Source organism: Vulpes lagopus, chromosome 3 (assembly GCF_018345385.1).
Source record: "Vulpes lagopus strain Blue_001 chromosome 3, ASM1834538v1, whole genome shotgun sequence".
Taxonomy (NCBI): domain Eukaryota; kingdom Metazoa; phylum Chordata; class Mammalia; order Carnivora; family Canidae; genus Vulpes; species Vulpes lagopus.
The window spans coordinates 45,918,488-45,944,798 of NC_054826.1; the positions used below are offsets into that span (position 1 = coordinate 45,918,488).

The window sequence follows — 26,311 nt, forward strand, 5'->3', positions numbered from 1 at the left end:
TATCTGTCCATGGTCTGCAGCATCATATAACCCTGGCCTTTGCACATGGCAACGTGACTTATGCAAGGCTCAAATATGCCAAATCTCCCTTTAAAGAATGCAGCCAGATACAGCTCTTCCTTTAGATTTCATATCACTAACGTTTGGGACTGACTGTATATATGTGGATAAGCTGATAAGGTTTTTGCGAATATAATAATACTTATAATCATTATTTACACACAGACCTTTGATTTGAGACTGTCCAGTTGTGCCATGAGGTTAGATACGATAATGTTTCAGGGTATCCTGCATGCAAAAAATTCATCATGTGTGTTTCTAGAGAACTCCAGTTCTATAGTGGAAGTACTTTTATTAGCCAATAGGAATTTAAAAATAATATGGAACTTGCACATAGGCTTTTACGTGCCTTACATTTTTAAAATGCGGTATTTGTTTGAATATGCAACATAAGCAATAAAGCACATGCACCCTCAAAAAAATGTGACTACACATTTTCTGAAACTCTTTACTTACTGTCTAGTTTTCCACAGTTACATGTAAGCATTTTGTAGGTAAAAACAAACAAACAAACAAACAAACAAAAACACAAAAAAACATGGCATATTCTCAACACGAGAAATGCCAGAAACATGGAGAAGGTTAAATATTTAGAGTTTTTCTAAGAAAGAGGAGATGATTCTAGAATTTATAAACCTATTGTGTCTAAAGTAAAAAACTAGCAAAAATAATTTTGGAAGGTGATTTCTGAGTATATGAAAAGGTGGATTAGTAATCACCAGAGGCCACTTACATTCATGGAGGACAAATCATACTAAATGAAAATAACTGTCTTTTCTAAATGGTAAACTAAATTTTAATAAGAACTCATATGGGGGCCAGGGCATGGCGGAAGAGTAGGGTCCCCAAGTCACCTGTCTCCACCAACTTACGTAGATAACTTTCAAATCATCCTTAAAACCTACGAATTCGGGATCCCTGGGTGGCGCAGCGGTTTGGCGCCTGCCTTTGGCCCAGGGCGCGATCCTGGAGACCCGGGATCAAATCCCACGTCGGGCTCCCGGTGCATGGAGCCTGCTTCTCCCTCCGCCTGTGTCTCTGCCTCTCTCTCTCTCTGTGACTATCATAAATTAAAAAAACAAAAACAAAAACAAAAAACCCTACGAATTCGGCCTGAGATCTAAAGAGAGAACAGCTGGAATGCTACAGTGAGAAGAGTTTGCACTTCTAAAAAGGTAGGAAGCCAGAAGAAAAAAATAAATAAAAAAGAATCCAGTGGGGGAGGGGTCCCCGCGAGGAGTCGGGCTAAGGCCGGGCGGTGAGAGCCTCCAGGACAGGAAAGCCCAGTCTTGGAGAAGCAGGGACTTTAAAAATCTTCCCGGATGGAAAGGCACTTGCAGGACTCTGGTAGGATCCCAAGTGGAGCCTCCAGGCTCCCCGGGTCACTAACAGAGGAAGTGTGCCCCTGGGGAGAGCCGCCACACACCCGGGGCTGAGCCCATGCCTGGCGGGGCCTCAGGAGAAACTCAGGCGGCGGCTCAGCGCGGAGAGGGCAGCATGGCACCAGGAGCCCAATTCCAGCGGTGCAGGCACCAGATCTTAGGGTGCCAGGGGACACAGCCCAGGATCCTGTGCTTCCCCCGGGACAGGCGGAGGCAGGGAGGGCACAGGACAGCGAGGACACTCTTGCCGCCGGGCACCCCCGAGCTGTGCAGGTCAGCGCCCCCCGCCCCAGAGCATCCAAGCCGGTGAGGACCAGGAGCTGCGGTAGTTACTGTGGGAGCTGACTCCAGGGCTGGGGAGCTGGCCACACCAGCGGGGTTGTCCCTCCTGGTGTCACCCTCTGCCTGGGATGGAGCAGCGCGGCCAGGGAACAGGGGCCTCACAGGATAAACAGCTCCCGCTGAGCCGTGCACCTGGAGGGAGGCAGGGCAGTGCCCCCAGGTGCACACACCTGAGAATCAAAACAGCAGGCCTCTCCCCCAGAAGGTGGTGGAAGAACAGGGGAAGAGCAAGTTCTCGACCAAGTGGCACTGGAAAACTCCAGGGGAAGTCAAGGGATTTACAATATATAGAACCAGAGGATACCCCTCCTTGTTTTGTTTTTGCTTTTGTTTTTGTTTTTTATGGTCTTTGTTTTTTTCCCCTTTTTGATCTCTTTTATTCCTTTTTCCAGTACAACTTGTTTTTAACCACTCTGCACTGAGCAAAATGACTAGAAAGAAGAACTCACCGCAAAAGAAAGAATCAGAAACAGTACTCTCTGGGAGAGAATTACATAATTTGGATTACAATTCATGTCAGAAAGCCAATTCAGAAGCACATTTATAAAGCTACTGGTGGCTCTGAAAAAAAGCATAAAGTTTTCAAGAGATTTCATGACTGCAGAATTTAGGTCTAATCAGGCTGAAATTAAAAATCAATTAAATGAGATGCAATCCAAACTGGATGTCCTAACAACTAGAGTTAATGAGGTAGAAGAAAGAATGAGTGACATACAAGACAAGTTGATGGAAAGGAAGGAAGCTGAGGAAGAAAGAGATAAACAATGAAAAGACCATGAGGAAATATTAAGGGAAATAAATGACAGCCTCAGAAGGAAAAATCTACATTTATTTGGGGTTCCAGAGGGTGCCAAAAGGGACAGAGGACCAAAAAGCATATTTGAACAAATCATAGTTGAGAATTTCCCTAATTTGGGGAGAGAAACAGGCATTCAGATCCAGGAGATAGATTCACCCCTAAAATAAAATAAAATAAAATAAAATAAAATAAAATAAAATAAAATAAAATAAAACCTGCTCAACACCTCAACATTTAATAGTGAAATCTATAAATTCCAAAGATAAAGAGAAAATCCTTAAAGCAGCAAGAGACAAGAGATCCCTAACTTATATAGGGAAAAGTATTAGATTAACAGCAGACCTCTCCACAGAGACCTGGCAGGCCAGAAAGGGCTGGCAGGATATATTCAGGGTCTAAATGAGAAGAACATGCAACCAAGAATACTCTATCCAGCAAGTCTCTCATTCAGAATAGAAGGAGAAATAAAGAACTTCGAAGATAGGCAGAAACTGAAAGAATATGTAACCACCAAACCAGCTCTACAAAAAATACTAAGGGGGGCTCTGTAAAAGAAAGAAGAAGTCCAAAGAAACAATCCACAAAAACAGGAACTGAATAGGTATTACGATGACACTAAATTCATATCTTTCAATAGTAACTCTGAACGTGAATGGCCTTAATGATCCCATCAAAAGATGCAGGGTTTCAGACTGGAGAAAAAAGCAAGACCCATCTATTTGCTGTCTATAAGAGACTCATTTTACCTAAGGACAACTACAGCCTGAAAATGAAAGGTTGGCGAACAATTTACCATTCAAGTGGTCCTCAAAAGAAAGCAGAGGTAGCAATCCTCATATCAGATAAATTAAAGTTTATCCCAAAGACTGTAGTAAGAGATGAAGAGGGACACTATATCACACTTAAAGGATCTATCCAACAAGAAGACCTAACAATCATGAATATTTATGCTGCTAATGTGGGAACTGCCAGGTATATCAATCAATTAATAACCAAAGTTAAGACATACTTATATAATAATACACTAATTAGATAATAATACAGTAATACCAGGAGAATTCAACACGGTGCTTTCTGTAAGTGACAGATTTTCTAAGCACAACATTTCCAAAGAAATAAGAGTTTTAAATGATACATTGGACCAGATGGATTTCACAGATATTTACAGAACTTTACATCCAAACGAACTGAATACACATTCTTCTCAAGTGCACATGGAAATTTACCAGAATGGACCACATACTGGGTCACAAATCAGGCAGGCCTCCCAATACCAAAAGATTGGGAAGGTCCCCTGTATATTTTCAGACCATAAAGCTTTGAAATTAGAACTCAATCTCAAGAAGAAATTTGGAAGAAATCCAAACACGTGGAGGTTAAAGAGCAACATGCTAAAAGATTAAAGGGTCAACCAGGAAATTAGAGAAGAACTAAAAAGATTCATGGAAAGTAATGAGAATGAAGATACAACCATTCAAATCTTTGGGATACAGCAAAAGCAGTCCTGAGGGGGAAATACATCGCAATACAAGCATCCCTCAAAAAATTGGAAAAACCTCAAATAAAAAAGCTAACCTTGCACCTAAAGGAACCGGAGAAAGAACAGCAAATAAAACCTACACCAAGCAGAAGAAGGGAGATAATAATGATTCGAGCAGAACTCAATGAAATAGAGACCAGAAGAACTGTGGAACAGATCAACAAAACCAGGTGTTGGTTCTTTGAGAGAATTAATAAGTTAGATAAGCCATTATCCAGCCTTATTAAAAACAAAAGAGAAAAGACTCTAATTACTAAAATCACAAAATGAAAAAGGAGAGATCACCACCAATACCAAGGAAATACAAACGATTTTAAAAACATATGATAAGCAGCTATACACCAATAAATTAGGCAATCTAGAAGAAATGGATGCGTTTCTGGAAAACCACAAACTACCAAACTGGAGCAGGAAGACATAGAAAACCTGAACAGGCCAATAACCAGGGAGGAAATTGAAGCAGTCATCAAAAACCTCCCAAGGCACAAAAGTCCAGGGCCAGATGGCTTCCCAGGGGAATTCTATCAAACGTTTAAAGAAGAAACAATACCTATTCTACTAAAGCTGTTCCAAAAGATAGAAAGGGATGGAATACTTCCAAACTCGTTCTATGAGGCCAGCATCACTTTATTTCCAAAACTAGGCGAAGACCCCACCAAAAAGGAGAATTATAGACCAATATCCCTGATGAACACAGATGCAAATATTCTAAACAAGATACTAGCCAATAGGATCCAACAGTACATTAAGAAGACTATTCACCATGACCAAGTGGGATTTATCCCCGGGATGCAAGGCTGATTCGCCACTCATAAAGCAATCAACGTGATAGATCATATCAAGAGGAAAAACAAGAACCATATGATCATCTCAATAGACGCAGAGAAAGCATTTGACAAAATACAGCATCCATTCCTGATCAAAACTCTTCAGGGTGTAGGGATAGAGGGAACATTCCTCAGCATCTTAAAAGCCATCTATGAAAATCCCACAGCAAATATCATTCTCAATAGGGAAACACTAGGAGCCTTTCCCCTAAGATCAGGAATAAGACAGGGATGTCCACTCTCACCACTGCTATTCAACATAGTACTAGAAGTCCTCGCCTCAGCAATCAGGCAACAAAAAGAAATAAAAGGCTTTCAAATTGGCAAAGAAGAAGTCAAACTCTCCCTCTTTGCAGATGACATGATACTGTACGTAGAAAACCCAAAGACTCCACCCCAAGATTGCTAGAACTCATACAGCATTCAGCAGCGTGGCAGGATACAAAATCAATGCCCAGAAATCAGTGGCATTTCTATACACTAACAATGAGACTGAAGAAAGAGAAATTAAGGAGTCAATCCCATTTACAATTGCACCCAGAACAATAAGATACCTGGGAATAAACCTATCCAAAGAGGTAAAGGATCTATACCCTAAAAACTACAGAACACTTCTGAAAGACATTGAGGAAGACACCAAGAGATGGAAAAATTTCCATGCTCATGGATTGGAAGAATTAATATTGTGAAAATGTCAATGCTACCCAGGGCAACTTACACATTCAATGCAATCCCTATCAAAATACCATGGACTTTCTTCAGAGAGTTGGAACAAACCATCTTAAGATTTCTGTGGAATCAGAAAAGACCCTGAAAAGCCAGGGGAATATTAAAAACGAAAACCAGAGCTGGGGGCATCACAATGCCAGATTTCAGGTTGTACTACAAAGCTGTGACCATCAAGACAGTGTGGCACTGGCTCAAAAACAGACACATAGATCAATGGAACAGAATACAGACTCCAGAAATGGGCCCTCAACTCCATGGTCAACTAATATTCGACAAAGCAGGAAAGACTATCCACTGGAAAAAGGACAGTCTCTTCAATTAATGGTGCTGGGAAAATTGGACAGCCACGTGTAGAAGAATGAAACTAGACCATCCTCTTACACCATACACAAAGATAAACTCAAAATGGATGAAAGATCTAAATGTGAGACAAAAATCCATCAAAATCCTAGAGGAGAACACAGGCAACACCCTTTTTGAACTTGGCCACGGCAACTTCTTCCAAGATACATCCATGAAGGCAAGGGAAACAAAAGCAAAAATGAATTATTGGGACTTAGTCAAGATAAAAGGCTTCTGCACCGCAAAAGAAACAGTCAACAAAACTAAAAGACAAGCTACAGAATGGGAGAAGATATTTGCAAATGACCTATCAGATAAAGGGCTAGTATCCAAGATCTATAAAGAACTTATTAGACTCAACACCAGAGAAACAAACAATCCAATCATGAAATGAGCAAAATACATGAACAGAAATTTCACAGAGGAAGACATAGACATGGCCAACAAGCACATGAGAAAATGCTCCACATCCCTTGCCATCAGGGAAATACAAATCAAAACCACAATGAGATACCACCTCACACTAGTGAGAATGGAGAAAATTAACAAGACAGGAAACAACACATGTTGGAGAGGATATGGAGAAAGGGGAACCCTCTTGCAGTGTTGGTGGGAATGTGAACTGGTGCAGCCAATCTGGAAAACTATGTGGGGGCTCCTCAAAGAGTTAAAAATATATCTGCTCTACGACCCAGCAATTGCACTGCTGGGGATTTACCCCAAAGATACAGATGCAGTGAAATGCCGGGACACCTGCATCCCGACGTTTCTAGCAGCAATGTCCACAATAGTCAAACTTGAAGGAGCCTCGGTGTCCATCGACAGATGAGTGGATAAAGAAGCTGTGGTCTATGCATACAATGGAATATTACTCAGCCATTAGAAATGACAAATACCCACCATTTGCTTCGACGTGGATGGAACTGGAGGGTATTATGCTGAGTAAAGTAAGTCAATTGGAGAAGGACAAACATTATATGGTCTCATTCATTTGGGGAATATAAAAAACAGTGAAAGGGAATAAAGGGGAAAGGAGAGAAAATGAGTGGGAAATATCAGTGAGGGTGACAGAACATGAGAGACTCCTAACTCTGGGAAACGAACAAGGGGGTAGTGGAAGGGGAAGTGGGGCAGGGGTTGTGGGGACTGGGTGACAGGCACTGAGGGGGGCATTTGACTAGAGGAGTAATGGGTGTTATGGTATATGTTGGCAAATCGAACTCCAAAAAATATATACTGATTTTATAGTTTTATCATGAGTCCCAAATGATATGTTAATAAAATATTAAGCAAACTCTTTGGCATATAATGAAGTCTCAATTTAAAATAGCTATTATTATCATTATGTCATTGGAAAAACAATGTCTTACTAATTGTTACAACAATGTAAGAACTATTACATCTGTCTGGCATGACAGAAAATAATCATAATTAGCACATTATTGAGAATTTCAAAGTGCGTAAATGGAAAGAAAAATTTTTTCTAGACCAGGCTTACCTTTTAATTCTGATAATCTGAAAGATATGGAAAGAAATCATTAAAGAATGGTTCGAGTCCATTGCTGTTTTTCAAGCATTTCAACAAACTATCCATTGATTATAGAAGGGACATTGGTTAGTATTCTTTACTTTGTTTCTATTTTATTCAGTATCTTGATGGAAATGTAGCTCTGTTGGCCCTTCTAGTCTTCGTTTGTTTAACACTATATAAGATTAATGGTAGGTAAGTGAGACAGCAAAGTGCATTATTTTTCAAAATATGGAATGAACAAAAGGTCATGAAGTCTATTGGATAATTTCATTTCATCCTCTAACATACTTATGCTAAAAGTTCCTGAATGGCAACCCTAACTGTTGAGTTTAGAAACAGTTGAAATGAGATGATATCAGTTTGGAGATTCAGATGTCTATCCTTCCTTGCCCAGGAGCTCTAATAGCTTTTAGTTTCTTGGTCAAGAGAAATAAAAGGACACTGAGGTCGAGGTCCCTTCACTGTTCCATCTTACCCCATTTATGTAAGGCCAGGGCCTCCTGAAAATAGGCCTGTGTTCCACTTTCAAATCCATTATTGAATGCAATAATGACAATAATAAAACTATTATAATCACTGAATGAATTACTAAGCACTTTACATGTTTTAACTAACTATGGCCATCACAATAACTACAAACATTGGGGATGCTTGGGTGGCTCAGTGGTTGAGCACCTGCCTTTGGCTCAGTGCATGATGTCCAAGTCCTCGGATCGAGTCCCACATCGGGCTTCCTGCATGGAGCCTGCTTCTCTTCCCTCTGCCTGTGTCTCTGCCTATCTCTCTCTCTCTCTCTCTCTCTGTCATGAATAAATAAATAAAATCTTTTAAAAATGTATTTAAAAAAAAGAGCTCCAAGCATTGAATGTTACTATTATACCCATGAAGAAATGGAAGCAAAGAAGGTTTACTTAATCATCCAAAGTCCCATATTGAGTAAGTTCTCACTAAACTTAAAGATTTTATATTTTCCATCTGCAAAATGGTAAATAGTAATTGATATTGATGGTATGATTCAATAAGGTAATTCTGTAATATACTTGCCTTGTGTAGGCACTTAGTATTGTTAATTGCCTACATAGGCAGAGACATGACATAGAATGGTAGAGTCCAATGAATTATTTTTCCTCCAGGTAATTATTTGATCATTACAGCATCTAAGTGCCTAACACAGTGCCAGGTACAGTATTGGTACCCAATAAGTACTTGCTAAAATGTAAACATGTGCATATTATAGTTAAAGTAGGACTTTATGGAGCCTGCTTCTCCCTCTGCCTATATCTCTGCCTCTCCCTCTCTCTCTCTCTGTGTCTCTCATGAATAAATAAATAAAATCTTTTTTTTTAAAAAAAGGACTTTAGAATTCATCTAATGAAATCTGGTTCATTAAAGAACTCCTTTATTAGGAAACTTCCAAAAAGAAAAGACAACTAATTCACCATTTTCATAACCAATTACTCTGTTGTTGAGAAATCTTTATTCTTAGAAAAAATTTTTTTTATATTAAGGCAAATGATCTGTAAATTTAGGGCATTAGCTCTGAGAATCTTCTGCCCTTTAGAAGTTTATGGAATAAGTTTGTTTTCAATTTTATCTTATTTTGCCTGAGTCTTCCTTAAGATACTGCACTACAGTTCATACAGCCACTTAGTATATTCCATTTCAGGCCAGATATGTCCAGTAACTTCCATTCTTCATATAAAACAGATGTCAATTCAGGACAGTCTGTCCTCTGAGATTTAAATAAAATTGGCTAGATACCCTATCCCACATCCTGTGGGAAATCTAGGGCCCAACCCAAGGTTTCTGTGAATTCCTGGGAATTTATGTTCTTAAGGTAATGTCTGGCTTTGAGTTTCTAGTTCCACAGAACTCTGTCTTGCTCATGTTTCTTTGTCTTGGGTTTCCTCACCTCTCTACCCAACCATGATTTCGACATAAGCTCTTCCTCTTGAACCCTTAAAACCATACATATATAGTATCTGGGTACATGACAGAGTTTACTGATGGTGATAACAGAGGCAATTTCCACTGTTAAACATAATTTGAAAGTAAATGTTTGATAATACAGCTCTTTAAATCTCTTATCCATTATGCTACTGGGAATGTATTATTTGCCCCCTTTTCCTTGGATTATTTCTTCTAGCATATTGCCCTAGCTCTCCTTTCTTCATTACTCTCCCCATTTCCTATTCTTTTTTTCTAACAGTATTCAAATTTCTGCTTATTACTCATGCAGAGCTCTCTCCTTCGAAGCTATGCCCATAAGGTCTTCTACACCAAAGCTATTTATCAAAATATTTTCCTAAACAACAAAATTATCTTCCTTAAAGGGTCCCTGATTTATACCCCTTCTTCTTTCTCCTACATGTGCTCATTAAATAAACTTTACTTATTGATATGTCTCCTGGAATGGGCCTCCCAGATGGGAACACATGAAGCCTGAGAAAATAACTTAAGTAATATGAAAACTGCACCTGATTAAAAAAAAAAAAACTGCACCTGATAAAATTCCATAATGGTGCCTAGATAGGGTCTACATGTAATATAAATACCAGAAATGAATAACAAGGTGCCTGTTATTTCTTCTCCTTCAAGGTATTCCAGCCAGCTAGAGATTTACTTTACATATGCATGCACCAGTAGAATCCTTAGTTGTAACTCCAGCAAATATTCTGTGCCACGGATGGGATGCAGACATCCTGGGCACATGACTCCCATTCTGAGTGATGGACATGTTTTTTTATCTCTATGTATCTGGGGAAAGTTACATTAATGTCACATGCATACTTTTAAATCTACATTTGATTGCTTATGGATGTCAAGATGTGACTTGGACTGCTTAAGGCATAAGAAAGCAATCAGAGAGATCCAGAATGATAATAACAACTTGGGAAAGCCCCAATTTTGGTCTACCAGTCATCATTTCTGTAGACAGTTTTGGAGTTCCCTAGAATGCTAAGTTGAAGTTGCATTCGTAATTGATGGCTTCAAGGACAGAGAAACCTGGGATTCTTTCAGATATGATTGTGTGTATGTCCTAAGCACTTACTTTGGGCCAGATACTGTGCTAAATGCATGATATCCATTATCTTATTTCTTCCTCCCTAAAACCCAAGACTATAGGTAACTTTATTCTCCCCATTATATAGATGAGGAGACTCTATACTAAGGTATAGAGAGGTAAAATGGAATGCTTGCAGAGACACAGCTAAGGAGCAGGAGATTGAGTTGCCAATTCAGCCTGGCTTGAAAGACAGTGTTCTTAACCCCTACACTCTTCTCCCACTCCTCCCACCATAAGAGGTTGGGAGAAAAGAGACAGAGCATTTCTCTTCTTAATTTTAATTGTTTTACAAGGTGCCTCAATAGCTTCCTTTTGGGTATTTGACATGCCATCATTGGCAAATCTAAAATGGGTAGCTGGTCAATTTTTTAAAGGGAGTCTGAAAGACGAATTGCTTCTTTGTCTTTCCCTTTTGGGAGACAGAGCTGTACAAAAAGTAATGGGAGAGTTCACTGAATTTTAAAGAGGAAAGAGGCAATGACTCAGAGCAGGCATGAAGAGGTTACCAGGGAGATACAGGGGTGACAGCTATCATAGATAAACTGGCCCTGTCTTGGTCTCTGTGGAAATGTCAGTCCCTTTCAGAGAGGATTATTTTACATCTTTATTAAAGTGGCTCAGGAGATGAACCTTATTAAATAAAATCAATGAGTTGAAATCATGTAATTAAGCTAAAACATTTTTGTTCATCTTAATGCCTTAAATACCTGTTTGTGTGGAAGCCTCAACATCATATAGCTTCCTCAGGCAAAAGACAGTGGGAGCCATAGACTTACGGTAGTAAGTATTCTCTGGACGATTAAGAGTCCTCATATTTCCTCAAGGGCTGAGCTTACTTTCTGAAACTTACAACTCCTACTTCACAGAAAACACATACATGAGTACACTCACAGTCTGGAATATCAGAATCACAGACACTTCTTCAGACATCATCTAGTTCATTGATTTGCTGATTGATTCATTCAATATTTAGTAAGGGCCTAATACGTGTATCAAGTACTAGGAGCCCAGGAGTGATTAAGGCATATTCCTGGTGTCAATGAATATATCCTCTAGTATGAAACATAGTAGGCTTCTATTCTGTAGGGATCTATTCTGTATTCCTTTTCTTTTCCTTCTATTTTCACTTTATAAACTCACCTAGATGATCTTGCCCATTCTTATGAAATCATGTCATTTTAGTGAAGATGATTCTCAAGTATATATCACCCATCCAGTCTTCTCTTTGGAGCTTTACACTCATATACTTTACCATCTCTGTGTTTTCTCAACTTAAATGACTCATGTGAACTTTAAGATTTACATGACCAAAATTCAACTTTCAGTTGTCCTTTAAAATCATTCTCCAACCTTCTACCATCTTGATAAATGGGCCCATAATCCACCTTGGACTTCAAATCAGAAACCTAAGAGACATGTTGAACTTTCTCTCCTCTTTTGCCCTTCATGTCCAATGGATACACAAGCCTTTTTCCTGTTCCTTTCAAAACTATCTCAATAGATTATGTCTCTATATCCCACTTGCCACTTTGCTACTCTAAGCCTCTAGTATCTTTTACCAGGGCTACTACAATAGCCATCTCCAACCAGTTTTTCACACAGCAGCCAGAGTGGCTTTTTCAAAGTATAAATTGGACTATCCCTATTCTGCATAAATTAGCATAATAGTCACAATAATTACAATGATCTACAAGGCCTCTCAGATATGGCTCATTCTACCCACAACCACTTCTTAGAAATCTCAGCCCTCACAGGCCTGACTTGGCTCAATAGTAGTTGCAGTGGGGGAGTACATGTGAGAGATTCTAAAGTCCTTACAATAATAGCTACCATATGCCCAACCCTGTACTAAATGGTTTACTTACAGAATTTATAATCTCAAACCACACTCCCCTAAAAGGAAGGCATCAATATACCTACAGATGAAGAAATATATATGTGATGTCACTTAGCTATTGACTGGAAGAACCTGAACTCAACCCTAGACCTCTGTCACTTCAAGTAGACCCTATCTATATCTGACTTATCTCTGTCGTGCTGCTTAATGCCCAACAAATATGCTGCTTCAAATTGTACAGAATCAGTAACTATTTGAACCAGAATTTGAGCCCAGAACTCCAAAGCCTGGGCTTTTGTAATGTTACTATGATACCTCTTCTACTTCTACTAAGAAGTCTTCCATGGAGAACAGGAAGCTCAAGAATCATACTAGCTGTACAGAATAAATGTTAAATGTCCCTATCAGTGATAGTCAATAAGCTCATGGAGAACTTTCATAAAATAATGATATGCAGACCCCCTCTTCAGGGAGTCCAACTGAATTAAACTGTATTGGAACCTAGATTCCAGATATATTTTTAAAATACGCTCCAAGTGATTCTAACTTTTATCCAGAATTTAAACCTGTTTTAGTTTGGTTGGAAGGTGCCTGGTTCCCGTTGAGATGATCCTCATGGGCTATTTTTCCCTTTTATACCACTGGCCAGGCCAGGCAAGCAGGCAGCCTCAGCACATGGTTGACTAGAGTCTGATGGAGAGTCTACATTACTTCCTGGATGGTACACTTGGAAAAAGGAACACTTTGGGAGCCAAACACTATAAAGGGGATTTCTAGAGACTGGTTACACAAAATCATTTAAACAATAGTTTCTGATCTCCTCCAAAAATTCATTTCATACTAAGCAGCTTCTGAGGAAATGTAATCAACACCTCCCTTCCATCCTCCAGCAATTTCTTTTCAAGTAGATGAATGCTTCCTGAATACTAAGGCTCTATTCATCCCTAGGGGCAACTTTGAAAGCTTGGTTAAGATCTGCAGGGAGTTTGGGGAAAGGATGAGGAATTAACGATAAGGCTTGGGTAGAAGAAGGAGACATTGATAAGCTCTCTCACTTTCCTATTCCTCTGAACTGCCCTCATACAGAGTGGAGATGATCCATCAGCAGGTTAAGCTGAGAGTTAAAATATACTACTTTTCATTTTAAGGAAGAATAGTAGCCACAATTGTTTACAGTCTGCAAATCTTATTCTGTAGTGCAAAGATTACCTCAACAATGGGCAACCTCTGCCTCCTTATCATCATCACATCATTACTGAGTACTGTTTATAGCATCAAAATAATTGGAATCTCGTTTACTCCTTTTATAACGGTAGAGCTATATGATTAGAAGCCTGAACTCTGGGGATCCCTGGGTGGCGCAGCGGTTTGGCGCCTGCCTTTGGCCCAGGGCGCGATCCTGGAGACCCGGGATCGAATCCCACGTCGGGCTCCCGGTGCATGGAGCCTGCTTCTCCCTCTGCCTGTGTCTCTGCCTCTCTCTCTCTCTGTGTGACTATCATAAATAAATAAAAATTAAAAAAAAAAAAAAGAAGCCTGAACTCTGGAACTTGATTCTTGAGCAGATTAGATTCTTTAGATTCTGTGAATCTGCTCCTTACTGATGGAATACTTTAGGCAGGTTACTTTGCCTCATTTTCTCTAAAATGGCACTCTATGTGGATTAAAATAATCAATATGTGTGAATACTTATAATATCGTGGCACCTAGTAAATACAATATAAATATTTATCTTAAAATATGAAATACAGCCCACAACCAAGTGGATTAACTGCTAGTTTGTCAACTTCCATGAGAAATCTAGGAGAATATTCAGTCTTTGACTTTGTTGGTATCCCTATCTTATATACATTTTAATATGAGGCAAAGAGTAGAAAAGACTTCTCTATAATATTCTTGTCACCTTTCAACTCATCAAAAATCCTGAGTTATTAGCTATGGGTTTCTGGAGTGCTCCATGTGGCATCACTAATGCCAGTAGACACCTACGATCCCTTCTTGGGTACTATTTAATCTGTCTGCTTCCATGCTTTCTTAATCCTTTCAATTCCTTTGTTTCCTCCAAACTCCACTCCTTAGCTCTGATTAAGGTACTGCCTAGTCATTTGCTTAGGCTGGAATAATTTATCATTTATTCATGTCTCTTGCTTCCAACACTGTTTAAAGGTTGGATGTTAGATCTTGAGAATGGAGGTAGGAAGGCAAGAAGATGCTCTCACTATGGTTTGGTCATAGAATGAGTCTCTACATGATAATTAGACCTTTCATTCTAGCAAAATTAAGTACTTACTGGGGTATTTTTTAATTCATCACCATTCTAAAACTTTTTCCCCTGCAATTTATTTTCTTCGATTATTATGTACCAGCTTTCATGAGACATACATTTATCTCACTGTGAAATTATAAATAATAGCCTTTATTTATTGAGCACCTTACCATTTGCCACACACAAATTATATTGATACTGTATATACTAAGATCCCTCAAAAGTAAGAGGGAGTTATTATTCTTATTTAGAGTCAAAGAAATCTAGGATAGAGGGATTCCTTCATCTACATGACGCTGATTTTCAAGACCTTAAAAGGTGAGTCACTTCAAGAACCACAGGCACCAGAATAATTAAAGACTGCTTTAACCACATTTTAACATTTATTCTTTGAAACATCACAGTGAAGCATTCATTATCTTTCCCATTTTTTAAATAGGAAAACCAAATTCAAGAGGATTTAAAGGGCATGCCCTAGGTGACACAGCTAGTACAAAACTGGAGCCAAAAGCCAGGTCTCCTGACATGAATCCCACATCCTGCCCACTATACCAGTTGTATATACAGTTCACATTTCTTAGTGGCTTTTCTTAGTGCAGAAGTGGAAGCTGGCATGCAGTAGATTACCATCATATATTTTTTGAATAGATGAATGAGAAAGTGAAGTCTATCTTTAGTCCTTTCTTCACCTCTTTTCCATGCACCCCCTTGATGGCTAATCTTAGTTGATACTTAGCAATTTCCTACCCTGTGGCTCTCAGGCAGCTTCCTGTTCCCTGTTCCTATTAAGAACTTAGCCATCTTTTATCCCATTCTTTCTAGTTTATAAGAACATAAATTATAAGACCAGTTAACATTTATTGAGTATGTACTATGCATTAGGTAATTACTTATCATGTTAAATTCTTATAGCAAACTTAAAGACTTAGGATTATTATTTCCATTTACAGATGAAAAAAACAAGATCTTAAGAATTACAGGACTTACAGAACTAGAAAGTGTGGGATCTGGCATCCTAACCCAGATTTATCTGCTCCTGAAGTTGACAGCCATACTTGCTGAACTCTCCTGCCTGCACACAAAGCTGACAGTGACTGCCAAGAGTTTATTTTTTTACTATCTCTCCCAGAAGATACTTGCATTTTAATAAGGTCTTTCAACACTTTAGCCCAACAGTCCTCAAAGTGCAGTCCATGGGCCTCTGGGGTCCTTAAGAAACTTTTAGGAGGTCTACAAAGTCACAACTATTTTCATCATAATACTAAGATGTTATTTGTCATTCTCATTGAGTTAACATTTGCACTGACAGTGCAGTAGCAACTGTGGATATAACTGCTGCTGCTGCCACTTTACAACAAATCAAGGCAGGATACCCAAATATTATTGCATGCTTCAACACTTCACCCTCATGGAAAAAACAAAAAAACAGTTTTCTTAAGATTATCTATGATGAAGTTATATTATTAATTTTATTAAAATCCCAACCCTTGAATACATGTATATTTTTAAAAGATTTATTTATTTGAGAGAGAGAGAGCACACACATGGGGAATGCAGAGAGAGAGAAACTTCAGCAGACACCATGCTGAGCGTGGAGCCCAGCGTGGGGCTGGATCTCATGCCCCTGAGATCATGAGCTGAAACCAACAGTCAGATGCTTTACTGACTGTGCCACCCAGGAGCCCAGAGTACACATATTTTTAATATTTTCTGTGACAAAATGGGAAGCACATATAAAACACTTTTGAGGCATACCAAATTCTTAAGAAAAAGCACTTGTGAGATTTTGGGGGCTGTGAACTAAACCAGCCACTTTTGCAATGGAACACCATCTTTTCTTGAAAAAATGATTGACAAACAAGCTGGTTGTTCAGACTTGAGTATCTAGCAGACATTTTCTCAAAAATGAACAAGTGAGTCTGTCATTTCAAGGAAAACAACTGACACTATCTGTTTTCAATGATAAAGTTTAAACTTGCAAGTGAAAATCAGAATTTTAAAAAATTTTACCTACCATCATGAGCTTAACAAGTTTCCAATACTTAAAAATTTTTCTGGTAAAATGAGTGGTGATCTTAATAGATGTGAGATTTTTTTGTATTGTATAATGAAATGTATCAACATTTAGAAGATCTGTATAACTCAGTGAATCAATATTTCCTAAATGATTAATGTATGTATGATATTATAAAACCATGCATGGGTAGAAGATCTATTCAAAGTGCAGGACAGATCAATGGATTTTAATGTAATAGAGTATGAAAAGTTCATTGATATGGGGTCAGGTTACATACTATAACTTGTTTTGGTGTGCTAAAAAAAAATCACCACAGTTATCTAAAAAGGCTGTTGAAATACTCCTCTCTTGGAGTATTTCTCTAATTACTTACAGTGAGGTGGGATTTTCTTCATAACCTTCAACCCAAATAACATATCACAACAGATTAAAAGCAGAAGCAGATCTTAGTATCCAGCTGCCTTCTATTAAGCCAGACATTAAAGAGATTTTCAAAACTGTAAAGCTGACAGTCTTAATGAAGTATATTTGTTTTAGAAAATATATTATTTTTCAGAAAAATACTATGTTAACATAGGATAATATGTTATTATTTAAAAGGAATTAATGAAGTTTTAAAAATTTCTGTTTTAATTTCCAATATGGTGAATATTGAGAGGTATAACTCACACAAAGGCTCTTTGGGATCCTCCACTATTTTTAAGAGTATAAATGAGATTTGAGACCAAAATGTTTGAGAACCATTGCTTTAATGCAAGGAAGTAATAATTTGGGTATTTATGATAAACCAGTGGGGTGGGCATTGAGCAAGAGGACTTTTTATCCTCTCTAAAAATCAAATGTACAATCTATGCATATTCCTCTCAGAAAGCTTGCTCCCAGGGAACCCCAAATTAAGACTTGGGTTACATGATCTCCCTACATTACCATTTCACGGTGCCAGTTAAATCTATGCTTAGGCAAAAGCTCAGCATGGCATGCATTTAATTCAGATTTTTTCATGGATCATGACCTTTCAACTATAGGAGTGAGCAAAGGGAGGGAATTTCTATATGGTACCACTGGGAGGGTATCTTTCACCCCCAGTGTGAGTCTTAGTCCGAGAACATTTCTTGGCAGGTTCTGAGAGTCTGTATCAAATTAATCACCTCTTCAGATACTTGAGTGGACAGCCCTTGGGGCAGGAAGGGAGAGGCCTGGGAGGCAGAGCAGAATAAACATCTTAATCCAAATCAAGACTGAGGCCAGCTGTCCAGGCTGTTCTTGTGGCCACGGCTCACAGAGCTGCTGCCTATGGCTGTCTCTAGTTTATCCCTTGAAAGTGCCTCCTTCCCTCTCCTTCCCACGCAAGCAGCCAGTCCAATGTATGAATTTTTGGGTTGGACTCTAATTGCTAGTTATGCTGGGAAGCCCGCCTCCCTCTAATTCAGCCTTGACACAAATAGCTAGAAAGTTCATTTGCAAAGCCACAACTCCCACAGCAAAGCCCCTAGGGGTTCCCTTCTAGAGAGGGGACTTCTATTCCATTCAAGTCAACAGCTACTTACCGAGTGCCTATTTGGTACTTAGCATGTCCTGTGAAGAATGAATCTGAAAAACAAATTTAACAGAATCATAGAGGTTTGAAGTTTCCAGGTAGCTCATCATAGCTCTACCCTCACACAGGCCCACCAGCCTCTACTTGGACCAGTTCAGTGATGAAGACATGACTGCTTCTTCAAGCATTTTTAGAGAGATTTAGTTGGTAGAAAATTATTTCTGCTTCTCTAGGAGAGGCAGCATAACCCTCATAGCCTCAAAAGCCTCATGTGGTTAAGCCACATGGACCTGGGTTTTCATCTCATCTCAGTCACTTACGATTTTGAGCAAGTTGCTTTATCTATCTATGCCTCAATATCCTTATCTGTTAGAAGGGAATAACAATACCCTTCACAACAATACCCTTTAACACATTTGTGTTAAAATAAACTGTACTTGTGAAATATATTGCCCAGGTCCTGGCACAAGTTAAGTGTTTATTAAGCCAGTTCCACCATGTAATTACCTTTGACCTTTAGCAAATTTGATAATTCAGATTATTTCATAACTGAAATAATACCTATAATTTAGGATTGTCAGGATGCATCCCTGATTAGGAACTTACTAGTTTTAGGACCTTGGGCAAGTTATTTTAAATTTTTAAGCTAAAATTTTTTTTTTTTTTTTAAATTTTTATTTATTTATGATAGTCACAGAGAGAGAGAGAGAGAGAGAGAGAGAGAGAGGCAGAGACACAGGCGGAGGGAGAAGCAGGCTCCATGCACCGGGAGCCTGACGTGGGATTCGATCCCCGGTCTCCAGGATCGCGCCCTGGGCCAAAGGCAGGCGCCAAACCGCTGCGCCACCCAGGGATCCCCTAAGCTAAAATTTTTTATATCTGTAAATAGTGGTAGCAGTGCTTACTATGTAAAGAGGTTTTGTGAGAAAAAGAGTATATAAGATCCATATTAACTCTGTACTTGTTAAAAAGTAGGCTTCATTAGCATTCACTTCCATCCATTTGCCCTACGAGATGTCTCCCTTGCATGGTCTGTGGTGTGCTATTTGGATCTACACAGACTAAGTTAAAGCTTTTTCCCAACTGGATCCTTCATTATAATATTTCCCATTTGTTTTCTTTCCTTGGTATAGACTCTCCAGTATCTCCAAAGCATTTCTTGCATAATATTTTGAGCTTTTTACCATCCTGGGAATGTTTCCCAGGTGGCTTTTAGTTTGTCAAGGTTCTTTTCAAAATATAATGTTCAGAACTGAATGTGAAATTCCAGGTAAAGATTGACCAGCCCAGAACACTTTGAGACTGTCATGTTCATTGTGTATGATGCTGAATTTCTTTGAATGGAATCAATGATTAAGTGGTAGATTTGCCATATTATTGATAATATTGAGCTTGTAGTCAACTAAGTTGTAGTTGCTTTTATATTTAACTTCTGTTAAACCATGTCTCTCCAATTCTATGATGTTTAACTAAAAACAAAAAACAAAACAAAAACAAAAACATGGAATGCTTCACAGATTTATGTGTCATTTTTGCACGGGGGCCATGCTAACCTTCTCTCTATCATTCCAATATCAGTATATGTGCTGTTGAAGTGAGCATGCTTAATTTTTTTATTATGAATATAAGAATTTTTTCCTGATCTCTGGTAAAGTTGATTTCATTATTTTGATTCATTCTTCTTACCTATTTCTTTTAAAATCAATTTGGATTTTGATATCCAACATTTCACTTACTTGTTGCATTCTCTGTCTACATATTTAATCAGAATGTTATTTATTTAATTTAATGAAATTATTGAAGAAGATAAGCCAGTCAAAGCTCTGTAGGGCTAAAGAGAATGCACTGCACCACATCCAGGTGGATTTTGGTCAACATTATAGAGGTCTGGTCAGTTAAATGGCTATAAACCTTCCATATTATAATACCATCCAGCTCTGAATTCTTTACTATTTCACATACTCCATGCTTGTAAAATGATGAAGTGATCTCCTTCCCCTATGGTACAGGGGAAAGCATATAGTTGATTTAAATCTTTGTTCTTTCTGTTGGGTATCATGTGGAAAATTGCTTAAATTTACCCTTGATTTTCTCATATGCAAAAAAGACAACAATATTACATTCCTCATTGTTTACTGGGAAAATTAAGAATAGTGATAATTAGAATCAATTCTCTAAAAAATGCAGATATTGCTTATTTCAGTAACTGGACTGGAACATAGATTATCTCTCCTTGTTGTATATGTTTTAAACATACAGAAGAAGAAAAGAGGCTCAGAGAAGTAAAGTAGCACCAAGATTCAAACTCATATCTGTTTTGCTTAAAAATACTTTATCATTCCACAATGCTATGGGACCCAACTGAGAATTAACTGTATAAAGCATTTTGTATTATAAAATGCCAGATTGATATGAAATTTTTTATTATTCTTTTTATTGGAGTTCAATTTGCCAACATATAGCATATCACCCAGTGCTCATCCCATCAAGTGCCCCCCCAGTGCCTGTCACCCAGTCCCCACAACCCCCGCCCCACTTCCTCTTCAACTACCCCCTTGTTCGTTTCCCAGAGTTAGGAGTCTCTCATGTTCTGTCACCCTCACTGATATTTCCCACTCATTTTCTCTCCTTTCCCCTTTATTCCCTTTCACTGTTTTTTATATTCCCTAAATGAATGAGACCATATAATGTTTGTCCTTCTCCAATTGACTTACTTTACTCAGCATAATACCCTCCAGTTCCATCCACGTCGAAGCAAATGGTGGGTATTTGTCATTTCTAATGGCTGAGTAATATTCCATTGTATACATAGACCACAGCTTCTTTATCCACTCAACTGTCGATGGACACCGAGGCTCCTTCAAGTTTGGCTATTGTGGACATTGCTGCTAGAAACATCGGGATGCAGGTGTCCCGGCATTTCACTGCATCTGTATCTTTGGGGTAAATCCCCAGCAGTGCAATTGCTGGGTCGTAGAGCAGATATATTTTTAACTCTTTGAGGAGCCCCCACATAGTTTTCCAGATTGGCTGCACCAGTTCACATTCCCACCAACACTGCAAGAGGGTTCCCCTTTCTCCATATCCTCTCCAACATGTGTTGTTTCCTGTCTTGTTAATTTTCTCCATTCTCACTAGTGTGAGGTGGTATCTCATTGTGGTTTTGATTTGTATTTCCCTGATGGCAAGGGATGTGGAGCATTTTCTCATGTGCTTGTTGGCCATGTCTATGTCTTCCTCTGTGAAATTTCTGTTCATGTATTTTGCTCATTTCATGATTGGATTGTTTGTTTCTCTGGTGTTGAGTCTAATAAGTTCTTTATAGATCTTGGATACTAGCCCTTTATCTGATAGGTCATTTGCAAATATCTTCTCCCATTCTGTAGCTTGTCTTTTAGTTTTGTTGACTGTTTCTTTTGCGGTGCAGAAGCCTTTTATCTTGACTAAGTCCCAATAATTCATTTTTGCTTTTGTTTCCCTTGCCTTCATGGATGTATCTTGGAAGAAGTTGCCGTGGCCAAGTTCAAAAAGGGTGTTGCCTGTGTTCTCCTCTAGGATTTTGATGGATTCTTGTCTCACATTTAGATCTTTCATCCATTTTGAGTTTATCTTTGTGTATGGTGTAAGAGGATGGTCTAGTTTCATTCTTCTACACGTGGCTGTCCAATTTTCCCAGCACCATTAATTGAAGAGACTGTCCTTTTTCCAGTGGATAGTCTTTCCTGCTTTGTCGAATATTAGTTGACCATGGAGTTGAGGGCCCATTTCTGGAGTCTGTATTCTGTTCCATTGATCTATGTGTCTGTTTTTGAGCCAGTGCCACACTGTCTTGATGGTCACAGCTTTGTAGTACAACCTGAAATCTGGCATTGTGATGCCCCCAGCTCTGGTTTTCGTTTTTAATATTCCCCTGGCTTTTCAGGGTCTTTTCTGATTCCACAGAAATCTTAAGATGGTTTGTTCCAACTCTCTGAAGAAAGTCCATGGTATTTTGATAGGGATTGCATTGAATGTGTAAGTTGCCCTGGGTAGCATTGACATTTTCACAATATTAATTCTTCCAATCCATGAGCATGGAAATTTTTCCATCTCTTGGTGTCTTCCTCAATGTCTTTCAGAAGTGTTCTGTAGTTTTTAGGGTATAGATCCTTTACCTCTTTGGATAGGTTTATTCCCAGGTATCTTATTGTTCTGGGTGCAATTGTAAATGGGATTGACTCCTTAATTTCTCTTTCTTCAGTCTCATTGTTAGTGTATAGAAATGCCACTGATTTCTGGGCATTGATTTTGTATCCTGCCACGCTGCTGAATGCTGTATGAGTTCTAGCAATCTTGGGGTGGAGTCTTTGGGTTTTCTACGTACAGTATCATGTCATCTGCAAAGAGGGAGAGTTTGACTTCTTCTTTGCCAATTTGAAAGCCTTTTATTTCTTTTTGTTGCCTGATTGCTGAGGCGAGGACTTCTAGTACTATGTTGAATAGCAGTGGTGAGAGTGGACATCCCTGTCTTATTCCTGATCTTAGGGGAAAGGCTCCTAGTGTTTCCCTATTGAGAATGATATTTGCTGTGGGATTTTCATAGATGGCTTTTAAGATGCTGAGGAATGTTCCCTCTATCCCTACACCCTGAAGAGTTTTGATCAGGAATGGATGCTGTATTTTGTCAAATGCTTTCTCTGCGTCTATTGAGATGATCATATGGTTCTTGTTTTTCCTCTTGATATGATCTATCACGTTGATTGCTTTATGAGTGGCGAATCAGCCTTGCATCCCGGGGATAAATCCCACTTGGTCATGGTGAATAGTCTTCTTAATGTACTGTTGGATCCTATTGGCTAGTATCTTGTTTAGAATATTTGCATCTGTGTTCATCAGGGATATTGGTCTATAATTCTCCTTTTTGGTGGGGTCTTCGCCTAGTTTTGGAAATAAAGTGATGCTGGCCTCATAGAACGAGTTTGGAAGTATTCCATCCCTTTCTATCTTTTGGAACAGCTTTAGTAGAATAGGTATTGTTTCTTCTTTAAACGTTTGATAGAATTCCCCTGGGAAGCCATCTGGCCCTGGACTTTTGTGCCTTGGGAGGTTTTTGATGACTGCTTCAATTTCCTCCCTGGTTATTGGCCTGTTCAGGTTTTCTATGTCTTCCTGCTCCAGTTTGGTAGTTTGTGGTTTTCCAGAAACGCATCCATTTCTTCTAGATTGCCTAATTTATTGGTGTATAGCTGCTTATCATATGTTTTTAAAATCGTTTGTATTTCCTTGGTATTGGTGGTGATCTCTCCTTTTTCATTTTGTGATTTTAGTAATTAGAGTCTTTTCTCTTTTGTTTTTAATAAGGCTGGATAATGGCTTATCTAACTTATTAATTCTCTCAAAGAACCAACACCTGGTTTTGTTGATCTGTTCCACAGTTCTTCTGGTCTCTATTTCATTGAGTTCTGCTCGAATCATTATTATCTCCCTTCTTCTGCTTGGTGTAGGTTTTATTTGCTGTTCTTTCTCCGGTTCCTTTAGGTGCAAGGTTAGCTTTTTTATTTGAGGTTTTTCCAATTTTTTGAGGGATGCTTGTATTGCGATGTATTTCCCCCTCAGGACTGCTTTTGCTGTATCCCAAAGATTTGAATGGTTGTATCTTCATTCTCATTACTTTCCATGAATCTTTTTAGTTCTTCTCTAATTTCCTGGTTGACCCTTTAATCTTTTAGCATGTTGCTCTTTAACCTCCACGTGTTTGGATTTCTTCCAAATTTCTTCTTGAGATTGAGTTCTAATTTCAAAGCTTTATGGTCTGAAAATATACAGGGGACCTTCCCAATCTTTTGGTATTGGGAGGCCTGCCTGATTTGTGACCCAGTATGTGGTCCATTCTGATAAATTTCCATGTGCACTTGAGAAGAATGTGTATTCAGTTCGTTTGGATGTAAAGTTTTGTAAATATCTGTGAAATCCATCTGGTCCAGTGTATTATTTAAAACTCTTGTTTCTTTGGAGATGTTGTGCTAAGAATATCAGTCATTTGCAGAAAATGCCATGTTTAAGTCTCCCAGTATTAGTGTATTATCTACATATGACTTAACTTTGGTTATTAATTGATATACTTTACAGCTTCTATATTAGGGGCATAAATATTCATGATTGTTAGGTCTTCTTGTTAGATAGACCCTTTAAGTATGATATAGTGCCCCTTTTCATCTCTTACTACATTCTTTGGGATAAACTTTAATTTATCTGATATGAGTATTGCTACCTCCGCTGTCTTTTGAGGACCATTTGAATGGTACATGGTCTCTTTTATTTTCAGGCTGTAGGTGTCCTTAGATCTAAAATGAGTCTCTTGTAGACAGCGAATAGATGGGTCTTGCTTTTTACTCTAGTTGAAATCCTGAGTCTTTTGATGGGATCATTAAGCCCATTCACGTTCAGAGGTACTATGGAAAGATATGAATTTAGTGTCATCATAATACCTATTCAGTCCCTGTTTGTGGATTATTTCTTTGGGCATCTTCTTTATTTCTTTCTTTCTTCCTTCCTTTATTTCTTTCTTCCTTTCTTTCTTTCTTTAAAAATTTTATTTATTTATGACAGACACACACAGAAAGAAGCAGAGACACAGGCAGAGGGAGAAGCAGGCTCCATGCAGGGAGTCTGACATGGGACTCAATCCCAGGACTCCAGGATCACACCCTGGGCTGAAGGCGGCACTAAACTGCTGGGCCACCACAGCTTCTTCTTTCTTTTACAGGGTCCCCCTTAATTATTTCTGGAGAGCTGGTTTGGTGGTCACATATTCTTTCGGTTTCTGCCTATCTTGGAAGCTCTTTATCACTCCTTCTATTCTGAATGAGAGCTTTCTGGATTAAGTATTCTTGGCTGCACGTTATTCTCATTTAGGACCCTGAATATGTCCTGCCAGCCCTTTCTGGCCTGCCAGATTTCTGTGGAGAGGTCTGCTGTTAATCTAATATTTCTCTCCATATAAGTTAGGGATCTCTTGTCTCTTACTGCTTTAAGGATTTTCTATTTATCTTTGGGATTTGCCAGTTTCACTATCAAATGTCGAGGTTTATATTGACTTTAGTGGGGGATCTCTCTATCTCCTGGATCTGAATGCCTTTCCCCACCACCCCCCCCAATTAAGGAAGTTCTCAGCCGTGATTTGTTCAAATACACTTTCTGGGCCTATGTCCCTTTTGGCACCCTCTGGAACCCCAATTAAACCTAGATTTTTCCTTCTGAGGCTGTCATTTTTTTCCCTTAACATTTCCTCATGGTCTTTTAATTGTTTTTCTCTTTTTTCCTCAGTTTCCTTCTTTGCCATCAACTTATCTTGTATGTCACTCACTCTTTCTTCTACCCCATTAACCCTCGTCGTTAGGACATCCAGTTTGGATTGCATCTCATTTAATTGACTTTTAATTTCGGCCTGATTAGATTTAGATTCTGCAATCATGAAATTTCTTGAATCTTTTATGCTTTTTCCTAGAGCCACCAGTAGCTTTATAATTGTGCTTCTGAATTGGCTTTCTGACTTTGAATTGTAATCCAAATTCTGTAACTCTGTGGCAGAGAGTACTGTTTCTGATTATTCTGTTGTGAGTTCTTCTTTCTAGTCATTTTGCTCATGCAGAGTGGCTAAAAAGGAGTTGTATTGGAAAAAGAAAGAAAAAACAAAAATCAAAAACAAAAACTAGGAGAGGTTTCCTCTGCTTATATATACTGTATATCCCTTGACTTCCCCTGGAGCTTTCCCATGCTGCTTGGCCAGAACTTGCTCTTCCCCTGTCCTTCCAGTTGTTTTCTGGGGGAGGGGCCTGCTGTGCTGACTCTCAGGTGTGGGCACCTGGGGGCGCTGCCCCGCCCCCTGCCAGATGCATGGCTCAATGGGAGTGTTTATCATGTGATGCCACTGTTCCCTGCAGCCTGCTCTGTCCCAGGCACAGGGTGACACCAGGAGGAACAGCAACAGTGATGGCGGTCAGCCTCCCCAGCCCTGTAGTCATCTCCCAAAGTAACTATGGTAGCTCCCAGTCCG

At 38.9% G+C, this 26,311-nt stretch overlaps 1 non-coding gene across 1 annotated transcript; it reads right to left on the reverse strand.

The window, feature by feature from the left end:
• Positions 1-19,771: 19,771 nt before the first annotated feature.
• Positions 19,772-19,878, reverse strand: LOC121488483. Its single transcript, XR_005987108.1, has one exon. It is a non-coding gene; the product is annotated as a U6 spliceosomal RNA (small nuclear RNA).
• Between the last annotated feature and the right edge of the window lie 6,433 nt (positions 19,879-26,311).